The sequence below is a fragment of the Pinus tabuliformis genome, chromosome 5_1 (genome assembly GCF_031772625.1).
Source record: "Pinus tabuliformis cultivar Carrire ecotype Pingquan chromosome 5_1, CPIR1, whole genome shotgun sequence".
NCBI classification, from domain to species: Eukaryota; Viridiplantae; Streptophyta; class Pinopsida; order Pinales; family Pinaceae; genus Pinus; species Pinus tabuliformis.
The window spans coordinates 927,904,467-927,923,048 of NC_142305.1; positions in this window are offsets into that span (position 1 = coordinate 927,904,467).

Consider the following 18,582-nt stretch of genomic DNA (forward strand, 5'->3'; position numbering starts at 1 on the left):
CAATTTTCTGAGTTGTTTTCTTCAAATTCATTTGTCCAAAGCCCCTTCTAATTGCAGATCCATTGGTCAATGATATCCTTTGCCAATCAAATCATTCCAAGCATCAATACAGAGCTTATATTTTATTTTCAATTATTTATAATTTGATTGAATTTGATTTTAAATGCCAGCAATACTATTTTGATTTTATGGTTGCATTTTAATTTATTTTGATTTCTTTTTGCAGGAAAACAGTGGAGGAAATATGGAGAAAAAGATCTCAGTCAATGAGAATGCTCCAGCAATTGAAGATCAGAATTTTGAGCAAGTAAAATTGGATTTAGCAGATTTCTCTTGAACAAACTCTCCTCTCCAAAATTCCTTCACAAATATTATAAATAACAGATTGCAGAATGGAATAAAGGGCTGCTCTCCTCTGCAATGCTAGACTTCTAAAAGCACTACTGTAATAGGAATTTAGAGTTGTAGGAGAGAGGAGAGAAAATCTCAGATCTGGGGATTATTGAGGATTTTTCCTTTGTATCTTGGATTATGTATGAGGGGCAGAGTTTGCACTATTGTGGCTCTAGTTTTAAAGGCAGAAGTTCAAGCAATGTAAAGGACTGTTGGAGACCAAGATCAGAGAAATGGATGCAATAAATTGGTATTTTTAATACTACTATTTCAAATATCAGTTTCATTTTTATGGTAACAAGAATGTGTCATTTTATTCATGTTTGTGCACTATTGTCAATATGGGCAGTTTGTCTCAATGTTGTTATCATGTATTTCTGTTCTTATGGATTAATTTCTGATTTCTGAGTAAATATTTACTCAGAAATCTGCCTTGTTAAAACTGATTTATTGAATGATAATATGTTGTGAACTATTTCCACATATTATTGTTTAGTTATTGGATTTGCTGATTTGATAATCAATATCATTTATGTGAACTACTTCCTGAGTGTTGTTGGTTTATTATTTCAATTAAGAGGTCTCAATAGAATGTGTTTTGATATCCATAATATCAGTTAATTGAACTACTTCATTAACTTGATATTCATTATAAACAAGACATATCTAAATCCCAATACTTTAATTATCTTGCTCTTAGCTGGGTTAGATCTATATCTGCCTAATTAAGATAGGATTTAGATTAATTTCTTTTGCTTGCATCATAGAATAAACTTGCATTTAGAGTAAATTCTACATTCTTTTAAGTCCTCTCCTCAAAGAGACAAAACTTTAGCTGTGGCTTGGCTGAACCCAAATCAGCTTAAGGGTCATTCTCTTGCCTGATCAGCAAGAAGAAGTGATCTGATGTCCCTGTCTATTGGTAGTTAAAGATACATTATAAACCAATAGCAATAGGGAGAAGGTAACTGGACCTAGTTGAACAGTCGGAGCCACCACACCAAACGGCAAAGGAGCTGCTTTAAGGTCCGGACCGGGTGGTTATCCTCCAATGTTGTTGCAGCGATTTTCGAGGCATCAACATTTTTGGCGCTAGAAGGAGGGCCTGAGAAATTTGTCTATTGGAGTCTTTTCAATTTTAATATTTTATTGTGATGGCTCCTCTTAAGCTTCCAATTTGGAGTTGTATCCATGGACGTGCATCTTCCAATACTCCACCCGAAGTGGTAAGACTCTTGTCTCAGGTAAAGTTCAATGGTAAGAGAAATTCTTCTGCTTTTAACCATGTCTTTCAATTTATTCAAAACATTTCAAATTATGATTTTCAAGGAATTGATGAAGACATTTTATGCAGAATTTTTACTCTCACATTTGCGGCAAAAGCCAGAAGCTGGTGTAGAACTCTTCTAGTTGCTTCAATCCACAGCTGGGATCAATTTGTTACAATTTTCATTTGTAAATTTGACGGCTATGATTATGAACAGGTATGTGAAGAAATTGAATATCTACGAAGGTTTAAAAATGAGTCTGTTAATGATTTTAATATGCGATTTCATTTGAATTGCTTAAGATTTAAAGACGAAGATAAACCTACGGAAGAAGAATCATTAGATTGGTTTGAATATATTTGTTCTCTTCCAACCATTCCCAATCCATATGAAATTAATTCGAGCTTTGTTCCATCCCCTTCTAATATAAATGAAAATTCCAATATGGATGTGCAAATAAATGGTGATGAAGTGGTTTTACAAAGCTTGGAAAATATTTCCATTCAAATGCAAGAAGACAACAATAGCAATTTTGGGGAAAAAGCCGTCTTGAAATCTGAAAGCTACTTTGAAGTAAATTCGGAAAATCAAATCGCAAATCAGCAAGTACAAGCAGCAATCAAACTAAACAAAATGCAAACTGTTGTACAAATTTCTGAATTTCTCCATGATGAGCAGATGCCGAAATCAGAGCAGCAAAGCAGCGTTCTCCAAGAAAGTATGTGCACGCAAAGGAATGATCTGCAATCTGAAATTTACAATGAGCATAATGCACAAGAGCTCTCAAACAGAGACAGTTTTAAATGCATTGTTTCAGGTTCACATTTTTCCCTTTACCCTGATATTTTTAATGATAGTAATTTTTCTCCTCTTAGTATCAACGATATTTCAGAAATTAAAGAGGATGATTTAAATGAATTACCATTAAATTTTTATCAAGATAAAGAAACAATAATTGATCATTCTTTTGCCACTAATGAACATGAGATTTTTGTCCCTCCTTGTTTTGATATATTGGATGAGATAAAAGGGAATTGTAGAGAATCTTGTGAAGTCATTTATGATAATTACTCTGACATTGAGGATGTTGATTTCTATTCCTCTCAAGAGAATCCTCATGAGAAAATTCAAATAACATCTGAAAATGAGGAACGCTTCAATTTAAGAATTATCCCAACTAATCCTCATTTTAGAGTAGCAAATTATTTTCATGATTTCATTATTCAAGAAAACATTCCAATTTATGATTCATATCATGATCAAACTCTCATTCCTACTCATAATCATAATTCGTTTTCTATTTCACAAGTTGGAATTCGAAATTACCCAAATTCCATAATTCTGGCCATTCCTTGTGAAAATGAAATCATTTTAAAACGATCCCAAATGTGCTGTAACATTAGTTGTAAAAATAGTAATTTCATTTTATTTTTATTTCCCCACTTATTTTGTATAAAATCAGATTTAATTTTTCAAATTTTCCACACTTTTCGCTGGCATATTGAATACCTTACTATCAAACACTCAATTGATGCATTGCCCAATTGGGAAATTCAAGTTTCATATTATAATCATCAGCATCAAAAGATATTAATATTCCAATTTATATCAATGCTAATGTTTCATCAAAAGCTTCTATCTTTTCAAAGGCAATGTCAACAAGAGAATGTATTTTTGCAATCTGGCCAGCAATTCAATTCAATTAATAAATTGCCATTTTATTTGAAAGGCTTCCATCCATTTTTCATTGACTCATTTGAAAATTGTTTGGAAATTTTTCCTTCAAGGAAAATTGTCAATGATTTAACATTTGTACATAACACTAACAAATTTTTTCAGGTCAAAGAATCTAAAAGCTCATCTTCACAATCTGGCCTGTTATCTCTTCCTTTGAACATTTCTCAATCCTTAATAGAAATCCATCCAGATTTTTATGATCCAATTGGTAGTCAATTGGAAAGGAAATTTCAGGAGAGAGATTTTAATTAAGTTCCTAACAATAACTGTACATTCTGATTTCATATTTATTTTCCTTAGTTTAGTTAAATCTGTATTTTTATTACTAACATTTGAACTGTACATAAACGCGGGAATAAAAATGAGAAAATGGCTACACTGGAAATATGACTATACCTAGTCATTTTCATGTATATGGTTAGAATAGGAGTAGAATTAATTTAGTTAGCTTGTTTTATGTAGTTAATTTATTTGCAATAGTTCTGTAGATTAAAAAATAAAACAAAGCAATCATCTTTCTCATACATGTTCAGTGGAAACATTTTTCCTTATCAGAAAATTTTAATTCTTGCTTTCCTTCTTGAAATTTCTTATAGCGATATCTCTACTCTGCCTATTTTGAATAATGTCTTGATTAAATTCAATTAAAGTTGCACTTGGTATCGATTGCCTCAAAGCCACTTTTCTTTATTTCGAGATTTCCTTCTAAGATTTTCTTTTGAAATTTATATGGTAAGGATTTGAGGATATAAAAGCTTCATGATCCCATTATCCCATGAGATGTATGATTGACTATGATAAGCCTAATTCTAATTTAATCATTAGTCGGTCTAACCTGTCATGGTAATCATATGAACTTCATATTATCTTTCTCGAAATTTGCCAAAAGCTGATCTTAAGAATGCCCATTTTGCCGAGTGCACACATTTAAATATGTTTTGATATTTTTCTACAATTAGTGGCTTAATCTCATTTTAATCTTAGTTTATTATCTGATGCTGTAAAACGCATCATGTTTATTTACTAAAGGCATTATTGAACAGTCACTATAACAATACAGATTTTTCTCAAGATTAATTCGGAATGAGCAGAGGTAATAAATTATTGTTTCACTTCGAAAGGGAAGCATAGTTTCATATTCATTTCTGGTAAATTTTATATTCCATGAACATGATCCAGGTGGATGTTGGTGGCCACCCACCAACCCATTTGGACCCCCACAACTGTCTCTTTCAGTCTTTTCAATTTCCTAAATTGTAGCACAGTTTACTATTTTTAGCAGTTTTTCGGGTCCTGAACTTCCGGAGCCATTTTGAGGCCCTAAACGACGTTTTTTTTGGGATTCTGGGGCAACATGGGTCCATGGACTCCCAAAGTGGTAGTACTCGGATAGATCTTTCTAACGAGCTATCGTACGCGTCAAACGGAGATCGTATGCCAAAGTTACGACCCCGGGAAATTGATGTACCAATTTACCCAAACGGGGCCCACAATTTGGCGTTTCATCTTCTAGGGTTAGGTTTCGGGATGTGAAGGGTTTTCCATTGTTTCTCAACAATAAATAGGCCTTCGAGCCTCATTGTAATACAGTTTCAGAACAGTTCAGAGGCATGTAGCCACCACATCTCTTCTCAGAGATAAGCTACCATCGCCCTAGCTGGTTTATTTCCATTTCTGGTTGTAAGCATATTTCAGTATTTTCCATTAATGAAATGAAGCATTATTTCCGCTGCATCTCTGTGTTTATGGTTATTGCATCTCTGTATTTATGGTTATCTCTGTAATCTATTGCGTTCCCATTTAAATCCGGATCAGTGGTATCAGAGCGGTCTGTTTTTTCTCTGTTTTTCTTTGCATGTCCCCAACGAGGTCGGGATATAAGGAGTTAGGGCTTGAACTGGTCGAACCTTTGCAAGACCAGCCTCGCAAATCCCGACGGCCTCCCATGGCGGATGAGAAGAAAGACGAGGGGGCAGGAGATCCTATTAAAATCTTGCTCGAAGAAGCGCTCGAGCGGCAAAGGAACGCGATGATGGATAGCTTTGCGCAGATTCTTCAGCGGCTACCCAGAGGCGACGCATCGGCTTCCAACAACGACTCTGGAAATGCCACACCATTTAAGGTACAAGTTAATTTTGAAATCCCCATCTTCGAGGGTCAAATAGACGCAGATGCCGTAGATAAATGGTTAAATCTGCTAGATGGGTATTTTTCTGTTCATGAATTTTCAAATCGGGAAAAGATTGTTTTCGCTCTTCTCAAAGCAGCCCCCCACGTCAAGGACTGGTGGGAAACCTACTGCGAGCAGAAGGATGAAAGTAAAGGCTCACTATTTTCAGTCGCACCCACTTGGAATGACTTTCGGGATGCCATCAAGGAGCAGTACTACCCTGTCGGAAGCTATGAGGAAAAATACATCAAATGGACCACACTGCGGCAGGGACGAGACCAAGATGTGCCAGAGTTCACAAACATTTTTCATACCCTTCGCACACAGTTGGGTATCAAAGATTCTGAGCTGCATCTGGTACTCAAATACCGCGGCTGCCTACACAAATACATCCAGGAAGAGATGGGGTTCTTGAACATCCCCTCACTCGGCACAACATACCGATACGCTGTCAAAATCGAGCAAAATTTCAAACAGAAGAAGCGAGACTTTGGATCTGCAAATCCGAAGCCCAAAGGACAAAGCCAAGGCGGGGTGACCCAAGACAACCCGTCGAAGCCGCAAGAAAAGAACAACACCATGAAGCCGAAGAAGGACACAGGAAAGTGGTGTGAGTTCCACAAGAGTCCCACTCATAACACAAGTGAGTGTCGGACCAAGCAGTCGCTGGTGGCTGAGTTGAAGGCTTCCGAATCAGATGCATGTTCCGACCCTGAGCCAGAACCCGACAAGGGGAATTGCAAAGGGAAGCAGATCATTGATGCGGATCCCAGCGCCACTGTTGCCACTACCAAGATCAAGAAACATGAGCCCGAAGATCCAGAGGAAGGGGAGCATCTTTTCCACTCACAGATGTGGGTGAAGGGTTCACCGCTGCGATTCATTGTCGATAGTGGTAGCCAAAAGAACCTCATTTCAGCAGAGGTCATGAAGCGGTTGGGCCTACTGACTACACCACACCCACAGCCGTACAGTATCGGGTGGCTTCATGAAGGACGAGATCTCAAAGTTCGCCAGCAGTGCCGCCTTCCCTATAGCATCAAACCCTTCACAGACGAGGTATTGTGTGATGTTACACCTCTGGATGTTTGTGATGTATTACTAGGCCAACCATACTTGTGGAGGCGACATGCTGTGTATGAGTCCAGGCCTCGTGCTGTCATTATTTCTTTGAATAATTCATTATACAGGATACCGGAGGTAGCCCCACCTACCGCCACATCTTTGATTACTACCAAGAAAGGCAGCAAGCTCATATCACAGACCAGGAAATTCATTTGTCTGGTTCACTCCCAAAGTAAGGGGAAGATCGTTGCTACATCCATGACCCCTGTAAAGGGTTCCTCCCCGCAGCAGCAACAGCAAAGGGATACGGTCATGACAGAACACAGGAACAACTTCTCCTCACCCACAGGGGTACCACACAAGTTTCAAGTGGGCAACAAAGCCTGGTTGCATCGACAGAAGGAACGCCTTACCAGAACCCATCAGAAGCTCAGACCACTCAGACATGGTCCTTGCAGCAGTACCAAGGCTGTGGGGAACAATGCTTTGGAGCACATCATTCCTCCATTCCTTCGCCGGCACCAAATGTTCAATGTGGACCATCGTCAACCATGCTTCCCACCATCACTGGACACATCAGAGATTGCAGGACAAGTTCAGCAGATGGAGGAACTCAACGCAATGGGGACCATTGCTTCCTAAGGGGGGAGGAATGATCCAGGTGGATGTTGGTGGCCACCCACCAACCCATTTGGACCCCCACAACTGTCTCTTTCAGTCTTTTCAATTTCCTAAATTGTAGCACAGTTTACTATTTTTAGCAGTTTTTCGGGTCCTGAACTTCCGGAGCCGTTTTGAGGCCCTAAACGACGTTTTTTTGGGATTCTGGGGCAACATGGGTCCATGGACTCCCAAAGTGGTAGTACTCGGATAGATCTTTCTAACGAGCTATCGTACGCGTCAAACGGAGATCGTATGCCAAAGTTACGACCCCGGGAAATTGATGTACCAATTTACCCAAACGGGGCCCATAATTTGGCGTTTCATCTTCTAGGGTTAGGTTTCGGGATGTGAAGGGTTTTCCATTGTTTCTCAACAATAAATAGGCCTTCGAGCCTCATTGTAATACAGTTTCAGAACAGTTCAGAGGCATGTAGCCACCACATCTCTTCTCAGAGATAAGCTACCATCGCCCTAGCTGGTTTATTTCCATTTCTGGTTGTAAGCATATTTCAGTATTTTCCATTAATGAAATGAAGCATTATTTCCGCTGCATCTCTGTGTTTATGGTTATTGCATCTCTGTATTTATGGTTATCTCTGTAATTTATTGCATTCCCATTTAAATCCGGATCAGAACATGAATGATTGATTTCATTTAGGCTGATTGCATACTTAGATTTAGAATAAATAATGAGATGATTCTAATCAAAGGAAGAATTTGAAGATTTATTAGGTAAAATTTACAGACAAATTCCTTTCAGGTATGCATTTACAACTTTATTCTCATCCATTATTAATTCATCTTTTCCTTAGTTTATTTTTTATTCATGTTCTGTTTTATTTGCAAGTTTTTATTTCTTTTCAAAACATAAAAAAAGCAGTAAACCCATTTCAAATTTGCAACAGGCTCAGGGAAATTTTATTTGTGATGCATTAGAATTTAAGCATTTTTTAGCTTTGCTTTCATTCATTAGAAAACCCAATTGAAATTTCAAGAAATATCATAAGACCATTCGCATCACAAGATTTCATCGGAAGAAGTTCTTAGTATTTCTTTTGATAACAAATTGTTCATCAAAGACCTCTGATGTATTATCTTACTCATATGCCATATTGCATTTCGCATATCGGAGCTTTCCAAGTGAAGTATACTTCCATGAACATGAATCGCCGATCTCCGATAATCGACTTTACCGATATTGCGATAAACACATAATTCCGGACCCGATATGAAATTCAAATCAAATTCATTAAAATATCGCGTTCGTTCAATCGCAATAATGGTACCGATATCTTGGATCCGAAATGTTATCAAATTTTCATCATAAAATTATCGGGTCCATTCTTCATCACATATCGGCATATTGAGAATTGTTATATCGTGTGCTTAAGATTGCCGATCGCGATCGCCGATTAGCCACGTCATTCATCGCATATCGGCATCGCAAAAATATATTGTGTTACATCGGGTACCTAAAGTTTGCCGATTGCCGATTAAGCTATGACATCCATCGCATCACCGATAGTGCAATCATTTCATCACATTTATTATGCTCACGTCACTTCTTTGAATCTACAATGTGCGTTTTGCGATACGGGAAGCACAATGTAAATATTTTCTGATCCCCGATATAATGTTTCTTTAATGATGTGATCGCTTCATTTCATTGCACATGTTCTTATCAGCAATTTGCCATTGCAATCTCCGATGCGATAGCTTCCAATGCATGCCTTTGAGCCATTAACATTTAATCGATATATGGCATAGCAATAAAGGTGAAGTTTTGCAGATTAAGTTTGAAGCATGGTGAAGAAACATGTTATGTAAATCATCCGATACGGCAATGTGTTATTTTAAAAGCGAGCTTGGGTAACCACTATGGTAAGAAAGCAGTTAATGACCAATTTGCAGCATATTCAAATTATTTCAATTTCTCATACATTTTAGTTTAAATATATAATTCCATAATTAAAAATGGAATTCAAGACCTCTCTATCTTCATATTTAAATTTTATTATCGTAGATTTGGTCTTGATTCTGGACAATTTATAAAATCATGGAGTTTATATAAAACTAATAATATTTTGAGAAACAGTCATTACTGCAAATTCTCATTTTCATTTCTGATGCATTTCTTTTGATTTCAATTCCCTTGAGCACTAAGCATTCCATTTTTTACTGCTTGCTTTAGTTTAAATAAAATAAATAATGATTTTGGGGTTATATGATTTTGGTTAGTTTGACTTCTTCATGTTTTTAATATTAATTAAAATAAGAAGTCAGCCACTTTGGAGAAACTGATACCTTTCAGGTAAGATCAAAAGCAATGATCCAATGGTAAGATTCATGTACCCACTTTCATTAATTTCCATTTCATCACTCTAGTTTCATTTTTTGTTTTTAAATTATGCTGATATAAAACTCTGTTTTGCAGCTCTTCATAAAAATTTTCAATCTTCTGCCGAATCATATTTTCAAAGTCCATACTCTTCTTCTGGCTTTATTTCAATAAGCAGCGATAATCTTCATCGAAACAGCTACACCAGGAAGTTTCTGAACCTTTAATCTGTTTCTTTAAGCATTCATTTTCTTTTAGAAAATGATTAAGATGATGCTTGGGAACAAGAAGACTCATATCAAACAGAAATTATTCATTGTGGCTGAATTTTACGATCACTGTTATCTAAAAGCCTAAAGCATTCACAACTCTGCAAGGTATGTTTTTCTAAATCTCAACATAAGAAGGAATGATTACATGCTTATTTTCTTTTTCTTCATATTGTTGGAGACATTGGTATAAACATTCTTGTTTGAGTTTATCTTGCGAGACTTGGATTTTCCTTTCCATTTTTAGAGATTTCTTTGTTTTTATTTTTGTTCGCTGATTTCTTTTCTCATTTTAGCATAAGAATTCTTTTCCTTTGGATTTCAATTTTGATTTTGGTGAATTTGTCATTATTTATATGGAAGGCCTATTTGTTACCTAACAATGGTCAGGATACGTGGAGAAAAATTGTTAATAGTCATTTATTAGCTTTTTCTTAAATCTCTTAATGAAGTTTGATTTTCTTATTATAGAGGTAAACATACTTAAGGAAGAGATTACCAATCAAGAGAAGTTGGCAAAGTATCATAAAGTCTGAAAATTTCTTTTTCATCAAATTGTAATTATTTTGAGATTTCAAAATTTTATTAAGATCTTTCAAAATTTTATTATCAGTCAAGAAAAGTTATTTTTAACCAAGTAAAGACACTTTACAACAAAGCACCTTTAACTCTGAAATTGTCATTCTTAACTCTTAAGGAGTCAATGATTCTCCCTGTCCCAAAAAGTCTTATTTTTCTAGAGTATAATCCAGAAATATATTTAAACTTAAAAGATAAGAGGTCTCATCGTGAGCCTGCTTACCATGATCATAGGGGAAAAATAGGTTGACATTACCAACACTGCTAAACAAATCAGGGTAATGGCTTATGATTGCAAACAATTATAAGACAAGGGGTCTCATCACGAGCCAGCTTGTTCAGTCCGATTATAGCCAGTGAATGGCATTGTCAACTATCTGGCCACCAAACTGGGACAATGGCTTTTAAGATTTATAACAAAAATAAAATTCAAAAAATAAACATATATTGATGGATTTATCCCTAGGTCAATAATTCTTGGAAAGATGGGATTCTGAATCATTTATGATTAAAAGGTAACCCTGTCGAAACTATAGATGTTTGCTGGCAGCAGTGGCTCTACCTGTGGCAAATGAGTATATTTTAAAAGCTAAAGCTATAAAGTGACCCCTGTTTTATTTCTACAACTAATTAATGACTGATATAGAGTTTTGAAATATTTTAATTTATGAGAAATTTTAAGAAAAATTACAGTTAGATGACTCTGGTTTTTACTCAGACTAACGAACCTAGTCAAGCATTTCACGCAAAATTTTCTCTTCTTTAATTATTTTTACTTTAATTTTAGGAAAATCTCATTCATAACAAAGAGAGATAACTGGTTCTTCTCCCGTGTGTCGCCATTGTTGTGGTAAAAACATAACCCCCCTCCATTATTGGTTCGCTGAACTCAAATAATGGGGACCCTTTCTATTAAAATTGGCCAAATACCTTTTTGGATTTTTATTTAGTTGATTTCCCTACGCTTTTGTTAATTTTTCGTTTTCCTTGGATTCTTGTTTTGATTGCTTTGTTAGAATCGATTTTTTACAAGCTTCCCATTGACACTTGTTTCGCCTCATTTGGTCAACTGGTTTGAAAATGGCGCTCTTTTGAAAGTCTGATTATTTATGTAGCCTGGGTTAAAAATGCATAAAATGTACAATATCGCATTTTGTAAATAAATTAGTTCAATAAGGCATTCAGTTTAAATATTAACTCATAGAGAGTTTTACTAACATTCTTCATTTTTCTCCCGGATGCGGGTGCAGGAACGACGTGTTGATGGCGTTAGCGGTCACGTGGGCAGGTGGCAGGCCCGTGACGACAGGAGGTACCAGGTGAGGCGGGATATCAACCCGCATGCAGTCCGACGGTCGAAGGCATTAATGCCTGTCTTCTCAGCTCGCGCGAGTTGCTTGGCTAACGGTGCCATGGAGCATTTTAACGGGGAAGGGTTTGTTCCGCAGAGGAATGTGGGATGGCATTACTTTGATGCCCTGCTGCGTTCAGAGGAGAAAGAGGAGAACTGCAACTGCGCTGAGATTGTGTTTGTCCTAAGCGCTGAAGAAGCTCCGGGTGCCTGCGTGAGGGTGCAATTGGAAAAGCCAGAAATGCAGAGGGAGAGGCCGCGCATGTGCAGCAGGCGAGGGGGAACCAGAGGCAGGGCCTCCACGCAGCGGCAAGGCCACAATTCGCCTTCCTCCTCCATTGAAGTCACGTCTGTGCCTCAAAGGTTCCAAGGAAGCAACGAGGAAGGTGGCAGACGTGTTGATAGAAGCACTCGTTCAGAGGAGGGTCAGACGGAGCATCCCACGCTCAGGTATAGGCTCCCTTGCCCTCAAGCCAATTCTACTCTGGTAATTTCCATTATGATTGAGCCGGGAGTCTCTCAAAGCGCGGAGGCAGAGAATATTAATGCAGCAAGCCATCCTGTGCGAGGGGCAGAGCCTTCACCGGATTGGCAACGCTACAGTAGAGAGGAATCCCCCATCGCGTGCCTTCCGGTTGAGGCAGGAACTAGTCGTCTGGCCCCTAGACGAGAGTTCGAAATTGACCTCGCGTGCCCAGCTAAGGATTGCGTCCCTGCCGCCGGTCCTTCAGCGCTTGCTGGTCCAAGCAGGCCAGCACAGGGAGGGACCTCTGGCGCGGTCATCCCTCTCTCAGACTCCGATGATTCTCTCCGTTTCGGGTGCCGAGTAGAAGAGGTGCCCTATACCACCGATGAAGAATGAGCTCGCTCCCGGTAACCTCAGCTGCATTTCTTGGGTTTTCTGTTTATGATTCTGCCAAGTGGCATCGGCATCTATGTCAATGTGTCGGATGTAATTGTTCATGTGTCTGTCTGTCTTTGTCTGGGTCAGTCCATGGTCCTGGTGTCTGTTCAGAGTCTATGTGTCTTCAGTGGCCGAGTATCAAATTCCAATTTTTGATTTTGCTCAATTTTGGAACTGTAATCAGGGCAAGAAGAAGGCTGATAGGTAAATCTCCATAGCCTTGCCCACTGTACTCTATATGTATCTCTGTTTTGTATGATAATAGAATTAGTCGTATTCAGAAAAAAAAAAAAAAAAAAAAAAAAAAAAACCATTCTTCATTTTTCGGCCAAATCATTAAGTATCGAGATTTAAGAAGTTTATTCCAATTTCTAAATCAATTATTAATCTCGAAAACCCAAAATTTTCGAAGTGGCTGTAGTTTATTTTTATTTTTACTCTTATTAAGAATGGCTGTAGTTTATAAAATAACTCTCATAAAAAAATAAAATCAAAATCAAAATTGATTTTTAATATTAAATCTCAGATTAATTAAATTAATTATCATTTAAAATATAATTGATTTAATTAAACCAAAATTTAATATATAAAAATATAAATATGAATATATCGCATCAGAAATTTTATAAGATATACTTAAAAACCCCGATATCTCCACATCCCCGATGCCCTGATGCGATACTTTTGCATTGGCACATTTTTAAAAAAACCTCATTAGCCAACCCCGATGCGAATTGCCGAAATTTTGAAAACCCCGAAAGGCATATGGGCATGATGCATTAAAGCAAAGTTTAAAAAAAAACAAAAAATTCAATTGCGATTTCGCATTGGGAACTCTCGGCTAATGCATGCCATATGAACTCTCACTCAACGTTTTCCCGATGCGATAAGTCAAACTTTGACCTTCACGTATGGCTCACGTATTAATTCATTTTTAGGAATGGTGTATGTTACCATATGAATCATTAATGGTTCAATGGTTTATATGAGTATGTTAGCATAAGAAATAGGTAGTGATAGTTTAATATTAATATTTAAATAATTAATTTAATTAAATTAATAAATATGTAATATTTATTTAATTTAATATAATTAAAATTTAAATATTATTTTTTACAAATAGTTAATATTTTAGTTAATTAGATATTAATTAATACATAGTTTATTAATTAATTAGTTTAGGTCATAATTAATAATTAAATTAGAATTAATTATTAGATAATTAGAATTATAATTTAGGATTTAATTTTTAATGCGAATTTTGATTTTTTTTAACTTAGCAACAGAATTTCCAGATTCATGTCAGATTTGATCCATCAACTTTGGAGGCTCATAAATTGAGTTATACTTGGCCAAATGAGGCCCAGGATGGCTCATTGGAAAGAGAAAATCAAGGAGAACATTTTGGAGGAGGTTTCACCAACAGATTTAATCATTTATTGAGCCAAAAATCAGGCAGAAGATCAGGCTCCGAATTTTGAAAACAAAATCAATTTTCTGAGTTGTTTTCTTCAAATTCATTTGTCCAAAGCCCCTTCTAATTGCAGATCCATTGGTCAATGATATCCTTTGCCAATCAAATCATTCCAAGCATCAATACAGAGCTTATAGTTTATTTTCAATTATTTATAATTTGATTGAATTTGATTTTAAATGCCAGCAATACTATTTTGATTTTATGGTTGCATTTTAATTTATTTTGATTTCTTTTTGCAGGAAAACAGTGGAGGAAATATGGAGAAAAAGATCTCAGTCAATGAGAATGCTCCAGCAATTGAAGATCAGAATTTTGAGTAAGTAAAATTGGATTTATCAGATTTCTCTTGAACAAAATCTCCTCTCCAAAATTCCTTCACAAACATTATAAATAACAGATTGCAGAATGGAATAAAGGGCTGCTCTCCTCTGCAATGCTAGACTTCTAAAAGCACTACTGTAATAGGAATTTAGAGTTGTAGGAGAGAGGAGAGAAAATCTTAGATCTGGGGATTATTGAGGATTTTTTCTTTGTATCTTGGATTATGTATGAGGGGCAGAGTTTGCACTATTGTGGCTCTAGTTTTAAAGGCAGAAGTTCAAGCAATGTAAAGGACTGTTGGAGACCAAGATCAGAGAAATGGATGCAATAAATTGGTATTTTTAATACTACTATTTCAAATATCAGTTTCAGTTTTATGGTAACAAGAATGTGTCATTTTATTCATGTTTATGCACTATTGTCAATATGGGCAGTTTGTCTCAATGTTGTTATCATGTATCTCTGTTCTTATGGATTAATTTCTGATTTCTGAGTAACTATTTACTCAGAAATCTGCCTTGTTAAAACTGATTTATTGAATGATAATATGTTGTGAACTATTTCCACATATTATTGTTTAGTTATTGGATTTGCTGATTTGATAATCAATATCATTTATGTGAACTACTTCCTGAGTGTTGTTGGTTTATTATTTCAGTTAAAAGGTCTCAATAGGATGTGTTTTGATATCCATAATATCAGTTAATTGAACTACTTCATTAACTTGATATTCATTATAAACAAGACATATCTAAATCCCAATACTTTAATTATCTTGCTCTTAGCTGGGTTAGATCTATATCTGCCTAATTAAGATAGGATTTAGATTAATTTCTTTTGCTTGCATCATAGAATAAGCTTGCATTTAAAGTAAATTCTACATTCTTTTAAGTCCTCTCCTCAAAGAGGCAAAACTTTAGCTGTGGCTTGGCTAAACCCAAATCAGCTTAAGGGTCATTCTCTTGCCTGATCAGCAAGAAGAAGTGATCTGATGTCCCTGTCTATTGGTAGTTAAAGATACATTATAAACCAATAGCAATAGGGAGAAGGTAACTGGACCTAGTTGAACAGTCGGAGCCACCACACCAAACGGAAAAGGAGCTGCTTTAAGGTCCGGACCGGGTGGTTATCCTCCAATGTTGTTGCAGCGATTTTCGAGGCATCAACAAGGGGAAATTAGCCCAAACTGTCATCCTCGACCTCATCCGGCCAAACCATTTACCAGACTTCTGTTACGGAGTTTCTAGAGATGGAAGCTTCAACTCTAATTTAAAAAACTTTCCATAACAGGACCGATGCGACTGGGACACAACTCAGTCACACTGATCAACACAAGGAATAATGCTAATCTTTGCACATCGGTGTGGGGGAGACAAAGGCCATTGGCGCCATTCTTGTAAATTGGGAAAAACGGAAGTTTCGGGGGAAATGGTGCAAAAGGGAAATGATCTGCTCATGAAGAGGGATATAATGGGAGTTTCTCCACGAAGGCAAAGCATGCGAGGTTCACTGTAGAGGTCCTCTAGGATCAATGAATGGGGAGTACAAGGACAATGACAAAATGTTGTGTAACATAAGGTACCTATGTAAGATATAACGTAAGGAAGGTTTCCTAGAAGAGGATCTAAATCTAGCCTAAAGGAATCGAGGATCTCTTCTAACTCAACCCAATCTTCCAAAGACCGTGACTAAAAAAGTACCCTTGGATTGAATAAAACAATTTCGTTTAGATTATGAAGGAAACCCCACCCTTTGAGCTCAACCTCTAGAGAAGACCCCCTTGGGGGAGGATTTTTCTTCGTTGCATTAGATTGAATTGGTTAAAAATAAGTAATAGTCCCACTATTCCTCTAAGGTGAAGGCTCAAAACTCACAAAAGGAATCCCACAAAGCCTCCTAGACTAATGAACTAGATGATGGACCACATTTTACATAAGAAAAATATATAAATTACAAAATATCCTAAGGTAACTAGGAGCACAAATCACTCACTATCAAAATCCAAAATTCAATAGACAATATAACATCCCTCAAGTATTTATGCTTCAGGTGATTAGGAATGGACACTAAAATACAAGAAAGTAGATAAAGGGTGTTCCAAAGGTAAGTTTGGGATGACAAGGGCTTATTTCCTACCTACAAAGGTAACATAAATAGTTACGTTGATCCCTTGACAATAGCCTTGACTGGTGAAAGTACCCTTGCTTTGCAGGGCACTCTAGAGGAGCACTATGACATTGATACAATGTATATCTTAGGTACCACATGCATTCCCCCATGTAGTCACCTAAGTGGTACTTAGGAAAGGAAACTAAAGTCACTAGTTTGTAATTAGATGCCGAGGGGGATAGTCATGGGCAGGTTCTTTGACAAGTAAGTGAGGGAGGATCTCTCTTTCCTTATCATTATATGACCTAGTGTAGGTTTTAACCATGTACAAAAATTACCTACAAATGAATTCTTAAAAACAGAAAATACACAATGGAAAGAAAATAAAACAAATACATAGATATTTCCCCTAGATCCCAAAACTGGGACTATAAGGTTGATTTTTCATTACATTCCTTTCAATGTTACAATACATTTATATACATGCTGAAGAATTCATAAACCCCAATCCATTAACCCTGGATTAGAACATAACCTTAGTTCCCTTGACCAAATCTACAAAATACCATGGGAAGAAAACAATCATGCCCAAAACCATGTGCAAAACCCATGCACAAAACCATAGGGAGGTCTACCCACCTATTATAGGGTCAAGAAAAAAATTCTTGGGGCGTTGCCCCGGACCCCATGCAAGGGGGCTACCACTCCCTTGTAAACCTCGCTATGACCCCCTTGCACGTGTGACTAGTCGTGGAAAGAATATAACACACACCCAAAATTATCTCACATGTTGTTTTTTTTCCACACGTGGGGCCACAAGAGAGCTTAGTCATTTGTCCAACCCTGCAACGCCCATTGTTTCTCTACACCAAGAAAACTTCTTTGTGCTCACAGACTTCGTCAAATGCATCTGCAACATTCTTCAAAGTGTCCACCTTTACTAACAACACCTTTTTGTCCTCAACCATATCCCTCACAAAGTGATACTGAACATCAATGTGCTTTGCCTTTGAATGATAAGCAGGTTTCTTTGTAAAGAAAATTGAAATTTGGTTGTCACAGTCTATCTTTATAGATCATTGTAATAACCCCATACTTGAACAATATCTCTACAACCAAACTATTTCCTTGCTTGCATGAGTGGCTGCCATGTATTCTGCCTTTGTAGTTGAAAAGGCCAATACAGACCATCTCTTGCTCATCCAACTGAATGCTCCTCCAAATAGGTTAAACACATAATTACTTGTATGTATTCTCTTATCTAGATCTCCAACCCAGTCTGCATCAACAAAGCCATAGAGTCCAAAATTTTTTACAATCCTAGTCTTCCCTGGTATCACAGGCCATAATCACTAGTGCCATGCAAAAACCTGAAAACTCGCTTCACTGTTGTCCAATGCTCCTTCCCTGGTATTGACATAAACCTGTTCAATACTCCCACCACTGCTTGTGTAATGCCTGGTCTAGTATATACGATTGAATACATTAGGCTACTGATTGCACTTGCATATGGAAGATGAGACATGTCCTCTTCCTCTCTTGTGTATTGGGCCACTGTTCAACAGATAACTTTATGCCTACAGGAATGGGAACCTTCACTAGTTTACTATCTTGCATATTAAAGCTCTTCAATCTTGTCTCAACATAATTCCTTTGGTTTAACCAGAGCTTCCTCTTTTCCCAATCTTGTTTAATTTCCATGCCCAAAATATATTTTGTAGCATGGATATCCTTCATGTTGAATTTGGAGGACAATTGGGTGTTCAAATCCTGGATAATTTGTTTGTCATTTCCAATTAGCAACATATCATCCACATAAAAGACCAAATAATTTAAAATACACATAGTGATTCGCTTTGATTCTGGTGAAGTAGTTGCTGTATATATGTATCAAATCTATGATACCACATCCTTAGTGACTATTTTAACCCATATATA